The sequence below is a fragment of the Thermobia domestica genome, chromosome 15 (assembly GCF_964235325.1).
Source record: "Thermobia domestica chromosome 15, izTheDome1.hap1.1, whole genome shotgun sequence".
NCBI classification, from domain to species: domain Eukaryota; kingdom Metazoa; phylum Arthropoda; class Insecta; order Zygentoma; family Lepismatidae; genus Thermobia; species Thermobia domestica.
In genome coordinates this window covers 73,955,142-73,968,645 of record NC_137468.1, presented here as the reverse complement: position 1 = coordinate 73,968,645, position 13,504 = coordinate 73,955,142, and the positions used below count along the sequence as shown (strand labels likewise).

Below are 13,504 nucleotides of genomic sequence, written 5' to 3'. Positions count from 1 at the left end.
TTTTTAACTGCTGATTATACTAAACAGTAAGAATCAAATAAATGTGAATAAGTAACAGGATTGAACGAGGTATTCAGTCACAGCAAATTTAGTTGATCTGTTGATCGAGATAAGTATATAATTTACCTCATTTTACGAGTGGATAGCAGATAAGAGGAGGGAATGAAGATTCCACTCCCCGAACCGGTGACTTCTTCAATGATACATAATTTTTGTTATCATCATCTCACTAAATATATGAATAACAATGAGTAACATTGAATATACCTTGAAGTTGATTTTACTTTCAACAGCTGTCTAATGTTTAGCCCTCTGGATATACATATACAAATTCAAACAATAGTAGACTGTCTGACTGCAAAATACATGTAAATTCCTCAGAATTTTGGTTAAATTCTTACCTTCACTTTTTACGTTTTTCGTTTTATATTTTTTAAATTCAAATTCAAGATGGTTTATATTTTCGATGCTATATTATTTTTCTTCTTCTTCTTGTGTCGCAATTTATTTCCATAGCGCCATTCGCTTTTCAGTTCATGAAATCTTAATAAATAATGAAAAATATTGAAATAATCACATATAAACATTGAATAAATTGAATAAAAATGAAGAATTAACATTTTAGTAAGATACATTATATTAGAAAATTTTAGTTGTAGTGTCGACAATGACGGATCACTACACTAAATGCTTGATGAAATTCTGTACTTTTTCAATGGCATTCTAAAAGTTGTAGGAAACTAAAAGTTATTTTTTTCAGCGGAGGGGAGCGGAATAATGTTTTAAGACGGTGATGTTTATAATAACAAAACTCTACGACTTGTCCTGTAGTTGAATTCTTGATTTTAAAAATATAATTCTTTTGTGTATTTAGTCTGGAATAAGTCTTTTCAAGCGTGAAGTGAAGCAAAGATGTTTCAATGGAGTTAAAAAAGCAGATGAGTCCCTCCATTACGAAATGTCTGTGTGCAACCATGGCTTCTGGTATTTTGCAAAAAGTAAGAAAGTGAAAGTTAAACAAAAAGTATAAAATTATGAAATATAAATTCTTCTTCGGTGAAAGTTTTCTGCAGTTTTCGTTAAGAGAGTTCATGAAGCATCACCTTGTGTTAAGAATAATTAACACAATATTCAAAAGAAAGTTAGTCAGACGTAAGAAAAACAAACTTCTGCTAATAAAAGGCTATGCCATCTTCTACTTTCAGAGTTAGTACCAGGTCAGCACTTTGAAATAACAAGCAAAAAATATATTAGTTCGAAAGACGTGTGAGATTTTAGTTCTTGTTTAAGAAGTCAAGTAGAAACAAAAAACAAAAACAAAAAAAAAAAAAAACATAATTAGTTAGATTATATCCTGACTTTAAAGTTAGTCGTTAATAAAAAAAAAGTTTTTTAAAGAAAAAGCAGAAACGAACACTAAAGTAGATTCTACTTCACATTTCGTTACAGCCGTGTCTAGCAGTTTACGACATTTACTCAGAAGTCTCAAAAAGTTTGTTTTATTTTCAAAAAAAAAAAAAAAAAAAAAAACCTAACTTTTAAAGCGAAATGACCATTTCTTTGGTCCATAGAGAAAGCTTTAGTGACTCATAAAGAAGTCTGTAGCGTATGTTTAAGAGTTCACAGTGAAATAGTTACCAGCACATTCACAGTTCATTGGCGAAGTTAACATAGAATCCAATATTAACTTACGGTTAGATTAAGATGAACGAGAAAAAAATATGTGAAGGTGAATACATGCAGGGAAATTGCAGTGATAAAATATATTCAGTATATAAGTGACTTTATGTATAATGTACCTTTTGAAATTCTATTAAAATTATGCTATATTTAAAACACGTTATGCAATAAGACGTTATAATGTATAGAAAGTGGATACAGAGAGAGAGAAATGTTTTAGGAATATAATTATAATGTCTACGATCGTCATATTCCCCTTATCTACGATATTGCTTATGTTTATGATTATTTTTGTAAATGGTGTTATGGCAATAAATAATATGACAGTTTGAAAAGCATTGCACAGTGGAAATAAATTCATGCTGGCGCGAGGAAGATATTGGGACAATAAATCACGAAACAATACTTCATCTCTTTAATAACAAAAGAATAGCATTATTACAAAAGATTACAAAATTCATTAGCACAATACCGGTCACTGTTGATATCAGGCCGGTAGCCAGCCCAAAAATTTAGGGGGGGCCCGATCCAAAAATATTAGTTCATCACCATATTATAGTTCATTTGCAAGCCTACCGTGAAAATTTTAGGGGGGATCACAAAAATTTAGGGGGGGGCGGCTCCCTAGACCCCCTGGATACGGGCCTGGTTGATATGATTCTAATTTCTCAAAACTAGGAGCTAATGAAAAACCTTTTTGAATTTATGTATAACGTTTACAAAATTTATATATAAAACAATAATAAAAGTAACATCAATACTAAGAATATATTTACTATATTTTGGATTTTAGACAAAGAATATTGGAAAAATACCATAAGCAAAACAGAAAATGGATGCAGCAACGTTAACTAGGCTAGTTGTCACCCGGGGCGCCTTAGCGCCCCAATGACCAACCAAACCAAAACCAAAACGTTCCCTCAAATATTTGCCCAATTTTGTGCCCTCCTAATCCGGCGCCCAGGGCACAAGCCCCGTTTGCCCCACCCTAGTTACGTCACTGAATTAATGGAAAATAACAATCAAGAATTACAGAAAGACTAATTTTACTTGAATAAAAATAGGTGATAAGATTCCAGTATTCTCACAACTTGAGCAATGGCGATCATCCACAAACCTAAAATTATATACCAATTTCAGGACGAAAGCAACCAGGATGGATTGCCCTGCCCGTGCCTGTGAAGAAGATTCTTCGCAAGAGGACGAAACGAATTTAAACAATAATTTTCTCAACACGTATCATGTTCTACAGAAATGTTAAGAGAAAGCAACACATTGGTAAAGGTAAAGGAAAGAAACGACATTCGAAATGAGCCACACGGGCTTTGTGGAGCTAAGCCTCCATACTTACCTGACTTCAGGAAGCACAGAGAACTAATATAACCAGTTAGAACCACCAGTTATGGAATGGGTCAATGAACTTCGTGATCCTTAACTCGAAAGCAATTAGATCCATGACCAAACATACCCAGTAGCCTGGAAAAACCTGGATTCAGTCTGACATGAATAACCCCGACATGACCCGGAGACCACGAAACTTCGTCGTAACTTCGGCGAGCCTGTAAAACTACCGAAAAGAATGTCGCGTAGATTATGAGCGATACCGGTAAACCCAAACTGTTTTGTTAAATTTTCTTGCATAGCATACGTGTTTGAAACCACTGCATTATTTTTCCGTGTAAAGACGAAAAAAAATGACATTTTACTAACCGACTTCAAAAAAACTACGATGGTTTCAATTAAGCCCGTTCATATATTGTGTGCATGGGCTACACATAACTTCGAGACAGGTGCACAGATTTTGATGATTCTTTCCTTGATTGAAAGAGTATATCTTCCTGGTAGCCCCATGTAAATTTCTTTAGACCCTGATGGTAATATTTGGAGGTAGATTATGAAATACCTCAACGGATACTGGATTAATTACGGCAAAATAACATTCACACCATTGCATTTTTCATTATCCTATGGCTTCCTAGAAGCACAAAGTTAATGTTCCTACGTATCAAAACTTATTATCAAATTAAAGTAGCTATTCTCGCTTCACGACAGGCCCAAAGCGCCACTTTTACATATAAGCTTTAGGGAGATCAAAAAAGGTGTAAATCGTTTGTGCTTTATTACTGCTGATCAGTGCAACAAACACAGCGTTAGTGCTCATACGTATGAAAAGTTATTAATAAATTTAAGTGGTGATCCTGGCTTGGCATCAAATAAACTTTACTGAAACAGAAAAGGATGTAAATTGTTAGTGATATGTTAGTGCTAATTAGTACTGAAAGCTCAACGTTAGTGCTCCTATGTGCGAAAAGTTATTAACAAATTAATTTGGCGGTCAAGGGAGAATCGGCGCTTTTACAAATAATCTTTGCAGGAAACGTAAAAGTGTCAGTTGTTACCAGTGTGCGAATTAGATAACCTATATTGGGGGGGATAAAATTAGGCCAAAGGACAGTCTGAAGGTTCAAATTTCAAAATGAGACAATAAATGCCTTACCCCCCATATATATATATATATATATATATATATATATATATATATATATATATATATATATATATATATATATATGTGTGTGTGTGTGTGTGTGTGTGTGTGTGTTATGTGTAATAAATAAGGGATTTATTAATTTAATAAATCTACCAACAATAACTATGCACATACATATTGTGTGACATACACACACCCCACTAAACCTTTCTGAACGTGTTTTAATGTTGTACTCACTCTTGTCCCCGTAGCTCTCTAAGGTTTATTTAGTTAATAATTCGGCTCGAGCGATAGTCATGATCACAAGCATATGTTAATTTTTCCACTCATATTGAAAGCTTCCACTTTGCACTAATACATACAGGTTAAGAAAAGAAACCTACTTCAGTCTTGTGAAAACCACTAAAATTATCAGTTAAACCGGACATTTTTTTTTTTTTTTAAGAAAATCTAGATATTAGCCTATCAAATAAGAAATGGATTGTTGCTGGTCCCGATTTCTTACATCAAGGTCAAATCGAAGGCCAAATATTTAAAATCTCTCAATTCAAATTTCGAGCTTGTGCTTCTACTTCCCGCTAAAGCTGTGCTCATCACGACTTTTTTTCTCCAAATATCGATTCCGTGATGGGCACGGAAAGTCAACACTTAAAAATTACTTTACTGTTGGGTTGAAGATGAGTTGATTCACTATGGGCTACGTTATTCAAATAAAGTAAAACATTACACTGAAGTTTTTCAGACAACATTAATTGCGTGGACAGCAAACTGTACAGCGAAAAGATGGAAAAATGAAGGGTTAACTTTAAAAAAAAAACCCGCTCCAGTTGAAATGCTTATACAGACACGAAGAACCAGACGTATTAACAAATGCTGAAACAAATCTTGAATTATTCGCTTATTCACCTAAAAATCATCTTCATTAACATGTCTGCTCACTAGGAGCGTATCCCCCAGCGTGTACGTTAACATATACTTACGAGAGAATACCTATATCTCAGATTTTGAGTACAGTTTCAAAAGTCCATTTCCGTAAACTGTAAAAGCAGTGATTACTATGCTAATTATCACAAATTAAATGCAACTTTTGAGTTGCATACACACAACCTACTAGGGAATGAAGACCATGTGCTAACAAAGAGTACACTGGAAAATGAAATAACATGTTATAACAAAAATTAAAATAAGATGATAATCGATACAAATATAGAGGATGAATATGACATATCCGAACTTCGCCTAGTATGGTAGAAGAAGCTATTTGTTTACTTCTTCTTGGCCAACCGCTAAGAACATTTATAAATCTATATGTGGCTTTGTTATACGCAATTAGTACATTCAAATTCACAAACGATGACGAACTGAAGGGTACGAAGGTACAGTTGCAAGTAACAACCGTAGTCATAATAATATAGTTCTACTAAACAACGTTGAAAATAGTGGGTAATTAGGTGGTAAGTAGAAATGACCAAAACTGAACAGTTTACATCGATCATTTCGAAATACAGCTAGAAGATTAAATTTACAAGTAATAACAAAAATCAGTGAAATTTGGAGTTATACTAAGCATAGTTTGAGGGGGAAAGCGAGCATCCCCGGTGGGGATACTTCAGCTGACTTCTTTGGGGGGGAACAAAATGTGATTGAGGGGGAAAATCCCCCTCATCCCCCCCGGTAATTCGCACCCTGGTTATTACTGCTGGTTAGTGCTACAACTACAACTTTAGTGCTCCAAAGCACGTAAGGCTATGAACAAATTAAAGTGGCGATTTGGCTTGACGTCTAACCAAAATCGCCACTTTTACAAATAAGCTTTGTCGAAACTGAAAAAGGTGTAAATTGTTAGTGATACGTTAGTGCTAGTACATACGGAAAGTTCTTAACAAATTAAAATAATGATTTTAGCTTGACATCAAGTCTAAATTGCCACTTTTACAAATAAACTTTGGGGAGAACAAAAAAATATCAATCATTAGTGTTACGTTAGTCCACTTACGTGTTACAACCACAATGTCAATGCTAGTATGTACAAAAAATTATTAACAAATTAAAATGCTGATCTCAGCAAAATCGCTAATACTTTTACAAATAAGTTATGGGGTGAGTTTTAATTGTTAGTGCTATGTTAGAGCTGGTTAGTGCTTCAAAGTACGGAAAGATTTTAATAAATTAAAGTGGCTATTCTCACTTGATATTAAGCCAAAACCGACACTTAATTAGCTTGGGAGAAACGAAAAGAGTATCAATCGTTAGTGCTTCTACGTACCAAACAGTTATTAACAAATTAAAGTTGTAGTCAAGACAGTTACAGCCACATTAATTTGGTAATAACTTTTCGTACCTAGGACTAACAACGTTGACTTTGTAGCGCTAACCAGCATTAGCAATTTACATTAAGTTCTTCGCGAAGCATATTTGTAAAAGTGGCAATCTTGGCTTGACGTCAAGCTAGACCCCCACTTCAATTGTCGAGCTAGAATCGCTACTTTAATTTGTTAACAACTTTCCGTACATAGGAGCGCTTACGTTGTGCTTGTAGCACTACCCAGCACTAACTATTTACTTCTTCTTTTCCTACAAAGTCACTTTATAAAAGTGGCAATTCTTGCTCGACGTCAAGGCAGATTCCTCACATTATTTTTTTGAAAATACAGGGTTATTACAAATAATTCAATCAGGGTTTAAAGTCTTATAACTTCAAATATTTAATACCCACCTATTTGTACTAATAACCAATCGAAAGAGCACACTTTAATGTTTTGTTTATGTCATTACAGGTTCCACTTTGACTCACCAGGTGGCAGGGTGATAACAGTTTGTAAAATGGCGAATAATTAACAGAAAGCATTTTGTATGATGTAATATGTTAAGACAGAATCCGTCACCACCGTGCAGCGTGCGTTCCGGAGTACAACATACAACCATCAACCCACCAAAGCATTCTGCGATGGTATCGACAGTTTAAGGACACAAGCTGTCTCTGTAAAGGAAAAAGCTCCGGGCGACCACCTGTCTCGGAGGAAACAGTGGAAATCTCGAACGTGTATGGGCTGAGCTTGGCTACCACATAAATGTGTGTCGTGTAACACGAGGAACGCACATAGAATATTTGCAATGATGTGTAAGAAACTTGAAAATGTGCTTTTTCAAATGATGTATCAATCATTATTTTGTATGTAATACTTTGTGAAATACATTCATACAAACTCGATGAATCATTTGTAATAACCCTGTAATTTTCCGTACCATGGAGCATTTATTTGGGCTGGTAGCACAACCCAGGATTAAGGCAGTACTAACGACTGACAAACTTTTTGCTTGCTGCAGAACTTATTTGTAAAAGTGCCTATTTTGGCTTCACTGGTACTTTAATTTGTTAAATAAGTTCTCAAAGGTATCAGCACTAACGTTATACTTGTAGCACTAACGAATCGTAGACCTATAAGCTTTATTATGATTTTCAGATGTGGCAATTTTCATTTGACAATTGAAAGTTTTTAATATAACAAATGTAAATATACTTTAAACAATCAGTTTGTCATTAATTTGTTACACAAAATACTTGGGAAGTGTAAGTTAGAATTTTATTGTTCCTTATTTTGTGAATCTTCATTAGAAAGTAATCTCAGCACATTCTAAGCACCAGTTTGTTTTCTATTTGTTTTTACAGATATTTTTCAAATTTTTTTTTTAAAAAAGTACTTGGTAACAAAATGGCGACTCGTGAAGTTTTAGTTAAAAAACACCTTACTATTATCTTCAACTCTAGTCTCACTTTGGGCTAAGTGGTCTAAAAAAAGTGACTTAAGTAGGTAACCATACCATCCCAGAACATTACTGCTTGTCTCTACGTGCTTATGTTAACTGTGCGTTGTGTGTCGACGAAGAAATTAAATGTCGACTAACAGGAGGGAATTCATGTTATTATTCAGTTCAAAATCTTTTGTCGTCACGAATGCTGTTGAGGAATTTGAAGCTTAAAATAGTCCATATAAAACGAAAATCATGTCTGTTGTTCTGTATGATTGCGAGGGAACAACGTAGACTGAAAATATTTGAGAACAAGATCCTAAGACGAATATTCGGACCCAAGAGAAACGGGAATAGGGAATGGCGGAAACTTCATAACGAGGAACTACACAATGTATATCGTTAACCAAACGTTATTAGGGTCATCAAATCTAGGAGGCTCAGGTAGGCAGGTCATGTAGCCAGAATAGAAGAAAGTAGCAACGCTTTCAAAGTTTTAAATGGAAATCCAATCCGAAAACGACCATTAGGAAGACCTAGGCGCCGATACGAAGACAATATTAAGATGGATCTCGTAGAAATTGGAATATAAAGTAGAAACTTAATCCAGTTGGCTAAGGATAGAAGTCAGTGGAGTGTTTTTGTGAACGCGGCATTGGACCTCCGGGTTTCATAGACCATAGAGTTAGTTTAGTTAGTTGTGTTGTGAGGTGGTGGCAGATACAGATATATTAAAATCAAATAAAATGAATAAAAAATTTATGTATTTTTGTAAAAAGAATATGAATAAATTAATAAATAAATACAAAAATGGTCATAAAAAGGGAGCATGGTTTAAAATATTAAGGGACTATGCGAAAAAATATTGCCTTACCTCTTCTGCTAAGAGACTGAAAGGTCAATTTATCCTCGACCACACCATATCTGTCAGATTCACGGATATGTTGTGGATGATATCGTACTCCACGTCTCTCCATACCATGTGATGAAAATAATAATTTGTAACACAGAACCTTGATTCATCTGAGAACATCAACACTGGACCATTTGGCTTGGTCTCAGTTCTGATGTTCCCTAAAAATGCACAGCATCACTAAAGTTGCATTTCTTTTCAAACGATGAGCAAAAAGGCACAATAGTTGGTGCATGGAAGTACTTCGATACACACAATACGGTTATGCAATACGGATATACGGATATATAGTGTAATATACATTATATATATATATATATATATATATATATATATATATATATATATATATATATATATATATACTTGAACATTCCACAACAGTACTCCGAGGCTAAGGGACAAGGTGATGATTAAGGTTTCGATTTTTATGATGTATTTTATATGTGCAACTTTTACATGTATAATTAAATATAAACTTATTTCTGATTCATGTGAACACGAAAGTAATGATTTTATTGGTCATATGAATGCATATTTGAACCACATTTCTTTAGGCCACATTTGGCTCCGAAACGATATGAAAGCGTAATTTGGCCGATATGAAAGCATAAATATTTTAGAATTTCACTTATTGCTCATAAAATATATTTGCTCGTTTTGGCAACGAGAAGAAAACCATTCAGCATTTCTTTTTATGGGGTTAACAATATGCTGTGATCGATGCTTCAAAGTTTAAAGATGTATATTCGGGACAAAATAGCATCGCGAACTTCTTGATAACTTGCTATTCTTAGCAACTTTTTTTTAAAAAAATATTTTTGGCGAATCATGTCATATTTTGACATTTTAGGGCATAAATGCATTCTTATTTTCAAAGTTTTTAGTTCATAGAAATTTGAACCATAAGATGATAATAATGAAATAAATTGTGGAATAAAGAAAGTGGAAGAAAATGGGAGAACTTCAAGAAAATCTACGCACACTGTGTACAACCACCACAAAAACAGTTACTGCGAGCTAGAATTAAACCAGGGAACCCAGGGTCCAAAATCAAACACTCTACTTCTGAGGCACCACGGTCCCATTGTGGCTGCTACAGTAAAATTACTGGATCTAAAATCGACAGGCAAACATTGAACGAGAAATAAAAATGATACGAAATCTTCAGTTTAACATCCCACGTTTATGCTCTTTAGGCTAAGGGATACGAAATTAAGGCAAGTGAACGATGATGGAAGAATCAGTGATATGAACATGTGGAAGGAAACGGAAGAGCCCAGCGAAAACCCATGAACACGATGTTGTCCACCACAAACTTGGTTGACCGGGGATCGAATCAGGGGCCGCACGCACCAGAGCAAAGTGCTATACCACTGAAACTCCATGTGAACGAGAAATAAACTACTGTGGACGAGCTTTACAGATTCTTCAATTACCTGGTTTTTTTTTTTTTTTTTTTTTTTTTTTTTTTTTTTTTAATGGGGCATGCCTTTAATACCAACGGTTCATAGTTTCCACTACTCCTTTAACAATAAAAGTACATGCCGGTCCGGTTTTAAATCACACATTCAACAACACAAACAAAATCATAAAAAAATATATACGGATTATTGCCAATTAGAGATTACTTTATTGTTGACATTAAAACACACATTGTTCTTTTACAAAATACCTCGATCATATTGCATTTCATTTCTTGTAAAATTGCAGAATTTTAAAGTCAATATACGCGTAAGTAACAGGAAGATAGCTCTTGGAGATAGATCTGTTTTGTCAGGAAAGAATAGCTCTTAACGAGTTTTTTTTTTTTTTTGATAGACGAAAACAAAGAAGGAAGCCTTATCAAGATAGGAGATAAATGGGCAACATCGATCTCATTGTGGAAACAGAAAACAATGGTAAAATGTCTGTATGAAGGGTAATAAAGTAGCCAGATCAATATAAAGCCACCAAGAAAAATGAAGGATTTAATTTGCAGCTATAAAAACAAGACCAGCCATCGTTCACTGTTCAGTCGCTAGCTTCATTTATCTATGTATATGGTTGAATGGATGTGGTAACATATTGTACAATATGTTTCTTTTAGCTTATTGCGTTTCTTTTTTCTTTTATTATTTTTCCCCTTTGTAAACTTTTATGTTGTATTTTCTCTTTTTTTATTTTAAACTTTAGAACAAGAGAAAATTTATGAATAAATGAAATATCAAGTATTCACGTAGAATCATGAGATTTTATAAGTAAGTAAACCAGCCTTTTTCGATTTTAATAGGTTACTGTAACGAATACCAATATATGGAAATATTCAAAACTCAAAAATTACTTTTTGTGCTCGCTCCTTTTTCCTGTTTAATTGTCTATGTGTTATAACTTTTCATTTAAACGAATTTCGAACATTCAATATAATTCCGTCTTTTTGCCTTTATTTAACGTTATTTTTTTCATAATATAGCTGATACTCATTCTCTTTAATATTATACGTTAGCCACATGTCATACATATACTCAATCAGTCGAAGAGGACAGAGATTTGAAAGTAACCAATGATCGTTTTGTAATAAACTACGCGCATTTTCCAATGCAAAAAGTCAAGAAATAAGTCATAATTACGATAAATCCCCTTGGACGGATAATTTGATTGGATTGGGTTGCATTTGAGTTTTGCGTCCTTTTCAGCAGCTAGGCTATATGAGACACGGACTTACAACTTAAGGGGAGGGATTCGAACCACATGAGCTCATACCGGGAACCGAACCTGGGTCTCCAGCACCCAAGCTACACCCGCTACCATGTAGCCACGAAGGACCTCACAGACAATTTGGTGTACTGAAAAGTAACAGAAATGAATTTTGGAAATTACACCTCAAAGGGGGACTTCAGTATATTTCTTTTAGACATTTGGCCAGAAAAACGAAATTTGAAATATTAGCTCTTTTACTTGAGAAGAAAACGATTCTGTCATGTTCTTGCAGTAATTCAATTTTGATTCTGTCTTTGAGGGTAAGACCTAAGTGATGGTACACGGAAGTTTTGACTTTTCCATTACCTTTTCATTACAAAAATTTTCTCTTGTATACAATAGTAATAAATATTATAGATAAAATATAAGTTCCTCTAAGTAACTTGGTGATTCCTGGTGAATTTGTATGTAGAAACCCAATGACCATGTGTCGTAGGGCGATAATAACCAAGGCACTTGCGCCCAAGGTGTAGGTAGGTGCTTCTCAATGACCAGATATTTTAAGGAACATAAGACGGGTTCCTCTCAATGACTAGGCCTCTTAGAGAGGAGGTTAAAGAGTCTTTCAATGATCAGGCTTCTTATAAAGTAGAACATAGATACCTCTCAATGACCAGGTTTCTTAGTGAGGGTATAAGAGGCTCTCAATGACGAGACATCTTAGAGAGTGTTGTATGATCAATCGTTGGAGATTGATGCCTTCCGTGATGTGCGAACTTCTTTTATCCCGAAATGTTGGCTAACTCCGTTGATCTTCCTTTCTTGCAATGTATATCATTTTATTTTGTTTATATTTGTATACTAATTTTCTTCTCATGTAATAAACATTAGGCTTTTTAATGTATAAATTAATGTTGAAGTAATGTAGATCTTGAAGTGGATATAACAACAGGAAGTAAGTTCTTGAGAAATGACTTATTATAGCATCGCAAATAAATTTCAGAGGTCCCCAAAAATTTCGTTATATTGGTATTTTACTGTATAACCTACAGTGTCCAGGATTAAAATTTTCTGAAAGAGCAACACATCTGCAATGCAGTAATTATAGTCTTATCGATTTAACGTGAACTGTTAAATGAAGTTATTTCTAATAAAACAAACTTATTTTAGGCATGAAAAGTCTTAAGCTCTGCTTTTAAGTCTTGTTTTGCATGTTTATCATCCATTTTACATCCTTTCTAAGCATATCAAAGCAAGCAAAGGGGCTATGACCTAAATATTAGAGTTAGAAGCATGTCTAACAAAGTGTTTCTATTAGATCGCAACCAGGGTAAAAGAGTAGGGGGAAACGCAACGCAGAGGGACGCCCTTATCCTACTTCTAAAAAATATCTATGGCGTCCCCCAACTTCCTAAAAAATTGCAATGAGTAAAGATTAGCACGGAGAACGGCGTAACGTCATGTGTTCCCCTACCTTTTCAGATCTACTTTTACCCCTGATCGCAACATGTATGGTTTTGGCGCCTCAGAAATTCAGAGGATGACAACTAGTGCTTTACTTTCTTTTGATTATCGTTCAGCTAAGAGCACGAGGGGGAAAGTGCCAATGTTGTACGAATGAAAGCTTTTATCATGCCTCTGTCTCTCATTCAGAAGATTAAGTCTTGGTTTTACAGTCCCACCTTCCTATCTTTAGCACTGTATTGTTAATAAATACGTTCACTTTTTTCTTCCTTTCTTTACATTATTCCCTGACAACACGGTTCCCATTCTATATCAATATCATTAGAAAGGCGGTTTCATTAGAAGTACAATGAGTTATGCTTTGTGTCGCTTGCATAATATGAAGTACAAATAGTTCCATTTCAAGTATTCTATCCAAGCATTGCCTTAAAAAAAAAAAAACATTAGTTCGATTTCCAACAAATATATATTTTTTTCAAATCTCCGGTAAGGAAGACGCTACGAAGCTGGAATTGGGTAATATTCCA

General features: G+C 34.4%; 1 protein-coding gene across 1 annotated transcript in view; it reads right to left on the bottom strand.

The window, feature by feature from the left end:
• The window catches only part of LOC145671082 (neuronal acetylcholine receptor subunit alpha-10-like), a 1,484,349-nt gene that overhangs the window by 60,340 nt on the left and 1,410,505 nt on the right, over positions 1-13,504 (bottom strand). The gene's annotated exons all lie outside the window — the stretch shown is intronic.